This window comes from Lathyrus oleraceus, chromosome 5 (genome assembly GCF_024323335.1).
Source record: "Lathyrus oleraceus cultivar Zhongwan6 chromosome 5, CAAS_Psat_ZW6_1.0, whole genome shotgun sequence".
Taxonomy (NCBI): domain Eukaryota; kingdom Viridiplantae; phylum Streptophyta; class Magnoliopsida; order Fabales; family Fabaceae; genus Lathyrus; species Lathyrus oleraceus.
This window is the reverse complement of record NC_066583.1, coordinates 223,721,666-223,730,717: the sequence shown is the minus strand read 5'-3', so window position 1 is coordinate 223,730,717 and position 9,052 is coordinate 223,721,666.

Sequence of the window (9,052 nt, the reverse complement as noted above, 5' to 3'; positions counted from 1 at the left end):
GGTGTAAAGGCTAGCATACTTCCGAAGAAATAGCCGGCTAGGTACTCCGCTTTATGCATGGGAAGCTTTCATGGAGATGGATTCTAAATTGTTTCACTTTAATGTGAAGATTCATATTGATTGCCTAATTAATTTTAATGTAGTGATCCTTAATGTGTTGATTTTAATGTATCGATTTAAGGCGGTATCACCATAATTACCTAATGAACTTAAAACATGGACTTTAAATAAATGATATCGGACCTCTCTTTATTACCCCACAATTTCGATATTACGGTCATGTCCCGCGAATATGGGGATATCCTTAGCAAAGACCCTTCGGTAAAATCATCATAGTCCCTCGGACGTTGCCTTCGAAAATACCATTTTTGTCCCTCGATGACCCTTCGGTATAGCCTACGGTTAAATGATGATAGTCCCTTCGAATGCTAAGGTATCCTCACAACTGTTGCCTTCAATGACCTATCGATGACCCTACGATGACCCTTCTACATCCCCAGGATAAAACTACTTACTTCTCAATAGTAAGGACAGTTTTACCCTCATAAGGATGGGAAATGCCCGGAAAGACCTCGGACAGGTGTAACCTTAATTGCTCATTCATAATAAAAAATACTTTTCCCACCTCACACCTTTCAAACATCTTTTTTTAGAAAATCACCACTTAGCATACATCCGTACTAGGATCATTGCCGAGTTATATTTTTCTAAACTACTTTCAAAAAACTATACGAGATAACCACTTTGTATACATTCATGCAAGAATCATTACAAAGTTAAATTCTCGTTTTCAAAACATTTTTCATACATTTCTCAACCACTTTTTTCAAACAAGGAAAACATAAATGATTGAGCAATTAAGAGCCCATGGATAACCATGGATACAAAGGGTGCTAATACCTTCCCTTTGTATAAAGTACCTCCCGAACCTAAGAATCTAAATTAAGGTCTTTCCTGTTCTTTTCCGCCTTTCCTTATGGGATAAAAGAAAAGTCGGTGGCGACTCTTGCTAACCGCGACATTGCGATTACAAATCCAATAAGGTCCAGTTCACCGTATGACACAACCCAACGCAGCAATTGAAAATTAGTTCGAAAAAAGGTATAAAACACCTAATTTTTAAATATAAAAAATATCCAAATTCAAAATAATTTGCTGCTAACATGGTCTTCCATAGTTACCATGCTTTGTCGTTGAGTTGACCTTCATTTTTAACATTAGTACCTGTTTCGGAATGGCCAGCCCATCAAGGTCAGCCAAAATGAAGGCTCAATGTAATTAGAAGCGTCCATTCATCTGATACACAAATGGAAAATTATGTCGATGCACTTTACTAAAGTAGATCATCACCTCCATCTTAATCGTTGATGCATATCCGCAAAATCCTGCATCTCGCGATGTATCAATCAATGACAGTTTTAACCATCTTCTCTATATAAGGGGGTCACTTGATCACCCCAAGATATGATTGCATTCACACACTTGCAAATTCCATATTTCTCATTTGTTGAATTGAACATTGAAGTGCTAATCTTAAAGGTACCCTATTCTTTTGTCACAAGAGACACCTTCCACTGTGCTAGAAGCCTTTTCCATAGTGGGCATCATCAACTTACTGCTTATTTTTTGTTCCACTCAGAATAACGACACATTATGTGGAAATCATCTTTTGATTCTCTCGAAATATCACCGCATTTTCCTCATTTCTTATGTTGCGCCACCGCAACCACTTTCGTTACCATTTTCAAGCCACAATACTTGTTTTGGTTACCAAACTCCAATCATTGTTTACCTTTTTGGTACCAATCATTGCTTTGTGATTTGTGGTTGTTAGCAATAGGATGTGAATCACTTTAAGACTCTCTTGTACCCTTAATTGATTATAGTTGATCTATTTCTTTGGTATGAATGACTCATGGTTTTTACTCTCATATTGAGTGAGTTTCCACATTAAAATATCGATGTTCTTTTGTGTCTTTATTTGTTCGATTTGTCATTTTGTTGTTGATCCTCAAGGTTCCTACAAGTGTGGAGAGTTTTATATTTGCTGTGTATTGGTCTGCTATTGCGTTTTACATTCCCATCAGAGTGGTATCAGAGCTTTTGGTTAAGGGTTATTTTAGTTGTTTGAATTATGGAGTTAAATACAAAGATGGAGATGATATTGTTGAATGGTTCTAATTACCATTTATGGAAGGGAAATATGAAAGGCTTACTATTTATAAAGAAATTGCATTCATCGATTTTTAGTTCTACAAAGTCGGATTCTGTGTGTGATGAAGAATGAGAGTTTAAACATCAACATGTATGTGATTTTATTCAAAAATATGTAAAAGATAATGTTTATAACCACATTGCTAATGAGACTGTAAGACCCCAATTTTGGCCCTAAGATCCCTCATGGCATCATATCATTACATTGCATAGCCTCAAGGATCTTTGAGCATCTTGCTTCCTTTCCCCTTGGGTAGGATCTCCTTGTGAGTGGTTTGAGATCACCAGGCATTGTTTGCATTGTATATCATTGCTTTTCTTGTTTAATCATTAACCAAAAGTACAAAAATATGTCATCTAACATTTGTTTTGCAGTCTAAGCAAGCACGGGTCAAGCCATTCAAGAGCATCCCTTGTACAAGAGCTGATGGTATTTTCTTGAGATGAGGACCATATGATCATTTTGTTGAGCTTACATGAGCAATGGTTCTATTTTGAAGCAAGTTTACCAAGTGGCAAAGGCCCAAGTTCATCAGACATTTTCAGGTCATCTGAGGCCCAGACAATCAACTGTACAGTCAATTGAAGGCTTTGAGGTTGGGGAATTGATCTTAACATCCTCATTCATGTTAAAACAAGGCCTATTCATCATGTCATAATCTATCTTGAAGATTTTGAAGTGAAGTCAAAAGTTTCCCAAAATGGAAAGTGACCTATAATTTCAAGTTTCCAAAAATAGCAAGTTTTTGGTTCACATTCAACTCAACTTTCCAACATCAAGGAAGCTTCAAATGAAATTTTGTTGAACATGAAAGTGGAAGATCTTTCTCTCCCATTTCCAAAAAGTCCAAGATCATGAGCATCTGATGAATGGTTGAAGAATTATGATCAAATGATTGCCAAGGGTGCATAGAAGTTCAACATGCCATAACTTTTGATCCAAAACTCCAAAATGAGTCACTCTTTTTGCATATTGCTTCTCATGACCTATATTTTCCAAATCCAACATTGCATTGCATGAAATTTACTCATATGATCATTTGCCCATGCATGTTCATTTTGGAGGGAAAATGAAGAATTTGAATTTTATTGATCATACATGAAAAATACCATTGCCATTGTGTTCGTGAGCTGATTTTGAGTGATATTACACCTTGCATGTGCACTGTTCACGTGTACAATTTGCCATGCACCACACACTTTCCAATTTTGGTCATACACCTCATTTTCTCTTAATCTCAATTAACCAATGCAAATTTTGATTAGCAAGGTGATTAGGACAGAGTATAAATGCTAAATCCTAACAGAATTTTCATAACATACACATTCTAGATCTAGATTTTGGATTTCCCTCCATTTTTGCTCTCATCTCAATTTTCAATTTCCTTCACATAGCACATGAATTTTATTGGATAATGGTGTTCAGCAAGTGTCATTGAGTAAGGATCAAGCTCTGATTTGAAGAATTCGAGCCAGAATCAAGCACATCAAGCTCAAGAACATGAAGATGGAAGTTGCAATTTGATCAATATCCAAGCCTTTCCAAGCTTCAATTCATACATAAAGCTTCAAGTCATCAATATAGGAGATGGATCTGGATCGTTTGAGCACTTGAATCGCTTGGTTTCATCCACTGCTCTCCAAGAAGGTCTTTTGGTGGTGGACTCACTTGAATGATTGCCTTTTATGACTTGCATGTTGTACATATTGGAAGTTGTAACACTGTTGTTTGCTAGTTGTTTGTCTGAATGTGAATACTGATTGTTTAGCTTTTCATACAGGTACATTAGCCGCTTAAGCTCATTATTTGAGCTTTGCTTTGCTTGTGGTTGGTATACCACTTAGGTAACCTCTCTAACTCCATGTAGTCTGGAAGCCCTGTCGTTTCTTTTGGCAGGCATTTGGCTGAAGTCCTCCTTAAGAGGCAATGTCTTTGATTGTTTAATTTTGTGCTAAAGACCTCATTGTCGAGGCGTGTGACTTAAGTCCTCCTAAGTGAAGAGGCAATTGGCAGATAGAAGGGATTTGCAATCAATCCCCTGCTATTCAGTTGAGTCTTTCATTATGCTCGCACTACGTGCTGATGCATTTGAATAAACACCCAAGATCATTGTATATAGAGTCAGTCATGTGGAATAGGGTCCCTCATTCTGGATCCCCATACCTTCTTTGATTCAAGCTCACCCCGGCCAGGGTTAAGAGCTATGAGGTCTAATCCTCATTTCCCATTTCATCTGCTCACCCTGACGGTCAATGTCAGTGGTTAAGAGTCTCAACACCCATAACAGTATTGGCTTGTTTGTCAAGGTTGATATGACCCCTTGACTAATGCCCGACTTTGTTTGAGCCTCTTGCTTGTGTATAGAGTGTGCTAATTGATTGATGTGATTGCTTGTGTTTACTTTTTGCATATTGCTTTTGCATATTGTGTTTGCATATTGTTTTTGCATTTATTATTTGCTTTGTTTGAGGAGTCAGATGTAAGACCATTGATTGGCTATCTGTTTCCTGTTCCTTTTGGGGAGCTGGATATAAGACCATTTATTGGCACTCCATTTCCTTTCCTGTTTTGTTTTGTGGAGTCAGATATAAGACCATTGATTGGCTATCTGTTTCCTATTTGTTTTGTTCTGTGGAGTTAGATGTAAGACCATTTATTGGCTATCTGTTTCCCGTCTGTTTTGGAGTTGGATGTAAGACCATTGATTGGCACTCCATTTCCAATTTTATTGCTCTCTCTCTTATGAGACCCTTGCTTATTTGCTTATTGCTTGCCTAATTCCAAAGGAACTTACTTGAATCATTTCTATGATTTTGAGAAAGCAATCCTGCTTGTGGCTTTGTCCCTTAACCTTGACCCTCTTTTGCATGCTTAACCTTGATCCATAACCCAAACCAAAAAACTTTTGTGCAAACATTTTCGCTTATTTTCAAAACTAGAAACCTAGGCCTTAGGCCTTTGATTTTCAAACTTCATTTTCACAATACTTCTTCTGAATTGAACTTTAAATGTCAACTTTGACTACCTTTGCGAATACTTCTAATTGGTTAATTCCACTCAGTCAATTGCTTTTGTGGCCTTGTCCACTTCTTAATCAAGTTTTCATGCATTAGCCATAGATCTGAATTATCTTAGTGGTTGATGTGAATCTCACCTTGTCCTTAGTGATTGAATTGTAAGACTTCCATGCTTATTATAGGGTTAACCCCTCACTAGCATGTCGAAGTTGTTCTCACATGGTGGACTTGTGGTTGCATAGGTCGAGTGTTCTCCCTTTGATAATGAAAGACCTTAAGGCTTTTGTTTAAAATCAACCCACTCATCTTTTTGGAAATCTTTTAGCCGAACTACGGCGTTTTGATCCTTATCTTTCATGAAAGGTACGTAGGCAATGGGTTCATCCATCCAAACGCAAAAATATAAATAAACTTGTACATTCTTTTCTCATCTCTTCAATCATGTTTGCACATAAATGTTTCATAAACAATAACCTTTGCAACAAGTTGTGAAAAGAGCTCCCTAGGAGTACCTAGGATGTTGTGGGTGCCTAACACCTTCCCATGACATAACCAACCCCCTTACCCAGATCTCTGACCCTCTTTTACTAGTTTTGTTTGTAAAACTTTTAGGTTTTTGTTCGCTTTCTAACCATTCCTTTGGATAAATAGAAGTGCGGTGGCGACTCGACTTTGTATGATTTAGCTTGGATCTAATTAATATTTCCAATGGTGACGAATACACCGCTACAGAAAAATGGCGACTCTGCTGGGGAGATCCTCTCCCTGGTGGGTTTTGCCAACTTTTCACACTTGTTGTATTATATTGTCTATTGTTTATGACATATTTTTGGTGCAATTTGGGATTACTGTATTGATTGTAATGCTTGAATTGTTTGATATATCAATTGCTTGCTTGCTTGGTGATCTCTGTGAGATGAGTTCTATACCCGAACTCGAGTGCACTTATGATAGGAGAATGGCGTAGTCTCGTCGACTTGTGTGGAGTTATTCCTTAGCAAGTTGACTTGCGAGTCCATTCACTTGGTGGAGGTCATGTTGGATCAATGATGTCACACAAGTCATTTGTGGTTAGACATTATTCTTTAAATATAGACCATAGAAGCCAAGGACCGTAGTTTACCAAGCCCGTCTTGGCCTATTTTTAGGACGTAGTGCGGAGGTCGTTCAAATGTAATATTTGATGCGATTGTTACGCGATACTACACTCATAAGAGTCTCTCTTGAGAATATTTTTGGAATACGAGTATTCGTTTCTCCGATAATATTCGAAAGATGGGATGATGATTATGGGAACCTCTGGTAGAACATGTTCGGCAGGTTTAAACCATAGTACACTCCCTTTGGGTGGTTCTTAACCGAGACTCCATGCTCGTGACTCACAACAAACCCGTGATTCATGTTTGATCCGTTCAGACATCCTTAATATCAATGGAACTTGGGTGTCGATAAGGTGAAAACCATAATCCACCAAAATGGATGATTGATCTTAAGGATGGTTGAGCCGTTCATGTATCGTTAATATCAATGGAACTTGGGTTTCGATAAGGTGAAAACCATAATCCACCAAAATGGATGATTTATATTAAGGATAATATGAGTCATCCCATGATCTTTGTCTGGTGTGCTTTGCTTGATCCTTGAGTGTGATTGTTGCATTCATGCATTCATCTGCATCCATATCATCAAAAAATGAGAAATTTTTTTTCAAGGAACTTAAGGGGTTTCTTTGCAAAAAAAATTCAGACATTGGAACCAAAACAAAAAAGGGACATTATTGACGAGATATTTCCATATGCGACAAAATGCTTAATATTCAAAATTTGCAAATAAAACCCTAAAGTTCCTTTGAAATAAAAACAAATCATATGCACGAGCATTGCATGCATCATTTGCATAAGCAGGTGTTGTTCTCAGCCTCTGGTCCTGTGGTCTGACTCAGTGCTCTTCATTTATTTTGAAGACAAGCTGACTCACCGATACTACACCAGAGCCAACTCTTCCAGATTGATGGATCATCTAGAGCAAGAGAACCGTGAGCTCAAAGAGGAATTTGCCAGACTAAGTGCTTTTGATGGAATTGTTCCTGGTTAGCCACTTGTCTTCCTTCTCATACATTGATGCTAAGGATGAAGTTGGAACCCATTTCCAAGCTTTATCTATTGCTGAGCCGATTGAGAAGAGGTCTCCTTCATTTGCTTCCTATAAAGATGCGAAGTTGGCCATCGAGCATGGTGCAACTGCCGGTTTAGGAAAAATGATTGAGCTTGAAGACGACAAGTCCCGGGCTGGCATTGGCTATTCTTCTGGGGTCTTCAACGAGCAAGGGTTGTTCAACAGTGGAAGTTTCATCCATGCCGGTCAGAACGAAGAAGCTACTGCTATCTTGGAAGAGGATGCAGAGGATTCTGACAACTTTCTCATCCCTGGTGGGATCTGCAACAATTGGGTCGCTGTGGATGTTCCTACAGTTATCCATAAATCAAAGTAATAATCACTTTGTTTGAAAACCCTTCTCCCATGCCAAAAGGAGAAGTGATGACATTGTTGGCAACATTTAATACAATGATGTTTTCATTCAATAAATTCATGCTAAATGTTTGTTTTCCCATTTGTTTTCACTTTTTGCTTTTTGCATGAAATTGGTGATCACAAAAAACCCTAAAAACAAGAATAAAAGCAATCTTTTCATCTGCATAATGATTGTCTTGTTTGATTTCTAAAAAGCTTTTCATATCCAAAATCATTATGCAGGTTGATTTCTAAACCCATTGAACATAATGATCCAACGTCATCTCCCAATTTTGAATTCCCTGTATTCGAAGCAGAGGAAGATGATGTTGAAGGGATTCCTGACGAGATTACCCGACTTCTTGAGCACGGAAAGAAGATCATTCAGCCGCATATTGAGAACCCGAAAACAGTCAAATTGGGGTTTTACAAAAAAAAAGGGTGAAAAACAAAATCAAAATAAAAATCAAAATCAAAATAAACAAAAAAAATGAAAGAAAAAAATGGCACCCTCAAACCCCAAGTTGACTGATGCTGAATGGGTTCAGAGTCGTTATGACTAGTTAAATCTGATTGAAGAGAAGCGATTGACTGCCATGTGCCATGGTCAGTTGTATCAACAGAGAATGCAGAAAGCATTCGATAAGAAGGTCAAGCCTCGAGTGTTCCGAGAAGGTGACCTCGTGCTCAAGAAAGTCTTGTCTTTCGCGCCCGATTCCAGGGGCAAGTGGACTCCAAACTATGAAGGTCCATATGTTGTCAAGAGAGCCTTTTCAGGCGGAGCTTTGATACTCACAACTATGGATGGGGAGGATTTCACTCGTCCTGTGAATTCAAATGCAGTCAAGAAATACTTCGCCTAAAAATAAAAATAAAACAGAATGGCTCGCTAAGTTGAAACCCAAAAGGGCGGCTTAGGCAAAAATGAGCGTCTCGGTGGATTGAAAACCCGAAAGGGCGATCCAGGCAAAAATTAGAGACATGAAAAAAAAATGATTTTTGCATCCCGCTAGATTGAGTACCTCACCCTGGGGCAATCTAGGCAAAAATTAGGGATTTGTCAAGTAACTGCATCCTGACAAGACTTTCTGTTTCACAACTGTCTTTTTGTCAGAGATTCTCGCTCAGTCAGCGTCAACTGAAGCTTCAAATACATCGGATTCGAATTGGTAGAGAAATGGTCATTATGTTCAATGTAGCCCTCTTCCAATATATATCACCAATTTCAAATTTGTACAGATCTATGGAGTCTTGCCCTTTGCAGACTACCATTCTATCAAATCAATTTGAGCTTTTATCCAATTATTTG